The sequence below is a fragment of the Nannospalax galili genome, unplaced genomic scaffold, assembly GCF_000622305.1.
Source record: "Nannospalax galili isolate Female #2095 unplaced genomic scaffold, S.galili_v1.0 scaffold286, whole genome shotgun sequence".
NCBI lineage: Eukaryota > Metazoa > Chordata > Mammalia > Rodentia > Spalacidae > Nannospalax > Nannospalax galili.
The window spans coordinates 2984124-2986900 of NW_008359442.1; the positions used below are offsets into that span (position 1 = coordinate 2984124).

The window sequence follows — 2777 nt, forward strand, 5'->3', positions numbered from 1 at the left end:
ATCATCTCTGCAAGAAACTTTAAAAAGCGTTTTCATCCTTTGAGAATTTTGTACAATGCATTTTGATCTTATTCCCCCAACACACTCTTTCCCGACTCCCTCCAGATCCACCCCAACCTCCCTATCCACTCCCAACTTCACATCCTCTTTTGTTTTTATTATTTTATTGAACATGGCAAATAAGAGGTTTATTCAAAAAGCCCAAAGCCTACATCATCATCAGACTCCAGATTCTTCTTTCTTTGTGTCCACTTTCTTCTCGCTGGGGCAGCAGCTGCTGGAGCAGGTTCACCAGCCCCTGCATTGCAGATGGGGCTCCCAACATTGATACTGGCCAGCGCCTTTGCAAACAAGCCAGGCCAAGAAGGTTCAACATTGACACCAGCTGCTTTAATGAGGGCATTGATCTTAACTTCCAGGACTGTCACCCCATTGTTGTAATGCAGGATGAGTGAGGAGTAGATGGGGATGAACTTAGAGACAGAGGCCAGGGTGTGGATGCTGCAGACTGCCAGTTGTGGTGCTAGTCGCCCAGTGAAGTAAGGGCCTCACCCCAGCATAGCCTTAGCTTCCTCAGAAGCACCAAGCACCTTGGCAGCAGCTGATGAAAGGGCCTTTAAAAAAAAAAAAAAATTCAACCATGGAGTCCAATTTGTGTTGACATATACTCCTGGGTATGGAGTAGAGTGGTGCACCTACCAGAGGCCATACCCTAAAAGAAATCTGAGTCTGGGGCTGGAGAGATGGCTCAGCATTTAGGAGCAGTGGCTGCTCTTGTAGAGGACCCAGTTCGATTCCCAGCACCCACCCGGCATGAACACGGTCCATAATTCCAGTTCCAGGGGGTCCAATGCCTTCTTCTTACCTCTGCAGGCATTGCGTGACATGGGTACACTTACATACATGCAGGCAATATACTCATACACATTAAATAAATAAAAATGAATAAATTTAGAAAAATAAATAAATCTGACTTTGTCTCCCCCAGAAGCCATGAACTATCCATAGCTCTTCAGAGGTGGAGGATCATGAAGCACTCCGTCCATGCCAGGGTGTTAACTGGCTTGATCTTGTGCAGGTCTTGTATACTCTGAGGCTCTAAAGCTGAGGATAACTCCTCCCCCCATATAATCTACTCCAAACTCAAATTGGCTCTCTAAAGATAAGCCTGAGTACTATAGAAGATAGGACCAAATAGCTCATTTTAGACTTTAACTTCAATATGGATTTCATCAGCTTGGATAAGAACAGAAAACCACTAATAAAAAAATATAATGATCCTAAGTATATTATTTTCCTAATGGATGCTTGAGGTAGAAGGCATACAATTTTATTTTAGGCACATTTCATGGAGTTATAGTACAAATTTTTTTTCTATAATTTTTGTTTGTATTTGGTAAATTGAGATTTGTGTTACTATTTGTGGTTACTACTGTCTTTAAACAGTTTATTTATGCCTTCTCTGAAATTGTTATGTTTTTATTTAGATTCATTACAGTATCTTTTTCTGAATTGAACATACACAGAGCTGAAACTTAACTGTACCTTGAACACTCCCTTGGCTTCTCATTTTGCATCATGGTTACAGGCAAGGCCCTGCAACCAGAGCCCTTGTTAATTTCCTGACTTTGAGCCATATCTTCTAGATATTTCTTTATCTGCCAATTGATGATTTTAAACCTCCCTTTCTCATAGTAGCCCACGATGTATGACTTGGCAAGTAGTAATGCTCCTTACTTGTCTATCAGCTGTTATCATCAAAATAGAAAGATTTTTGAAAACTTATATTGTCTCTTTCCTCTCTACTGGGCTCAGCTCTAGTCACAGAATCTGACCTCTGGAGTATTCTTAGTGGTCATTTCCTGACTGAATGGCAAAGATATCGTCTAAGTTTTTACAGTCTTTCTTCTATCAGCCAATTGATATTTCCCTGTTTCTGGAATTTTTCTCTAGGAGTGATGGGTACTAGACTCCTAAAACCTTAGTGATAGGCAAAAAGACTTCATCTTTAAAAAAAATTATTCAGACTGCATCTTTTTTCATTGGAAGCTGTAGTCCCTTTTTGTCTTGAACTTCACACTCTCAAAAAGGCCCACAAGTCCCCTTGAATCCTTTGCTCCAAACGATGCTTCCTTTCCTACAAACCATCCTTGTTCTAGCTTCACTCTGTGGATCTGATTAAATTTATCCCAAATGCTTTCCATCTTATTTGGAAAGAGGAGCTTGTTGTATAATGGAAATGGTAATTAAACTGGAGGGGGGTACTGGCTCCTTTACAGAAGGATCCATCGGTCAGTCCACTAGTGTAAAATTAAATCCCTCTCCTCACCTGACTTTGGCTGCTGGTCTCTGATTTTTCTGTAACATTTCTGGAGGCCCCAGCGAGATCAAGTCGCCGTACCCTTGTTGGTTATAGGGGCTGCCACTACTGGGCCCTGAAGACCCAGATGGCCCCTGGAACAGAGAAGTGTGCACCCCTGAAGAATTCCATCTCCAGGGTCTCCTTCCAGAAGGCCAGAAAGAGCTGCAGAGCCCTGGACCAGAGCCTCTCATCAGGTGAAGAGAGTCAGAGACCAGAGTGGATGTCAAGACCAGGTAAAAGCCCCAGGTAGACAGACAGGAGCCAGCACAGGCTGATCACCCGTATGAGGTTGCATACAAAGCCCTGACATGATATAAGGGTGGCACTGACATCCAACAAGGCAGGAAACTGGGCCACAACTGAATCTCGACATGATTCCAAGGTCCTGGCCCCATTTTAAGCAGAACAGGAATTT

At 42.8% G+C, this 2777-nt stretch overlaps 1 pseudogene; it reads right to left on the minus strand.

Moving 5' to 3' along the window:
- Nucleotides 1-815, minus strand: LOC115068415 (annotated as a pseudogene).
- Nucleotides 816-2777: the final 1962 nt, after the last annotated feature.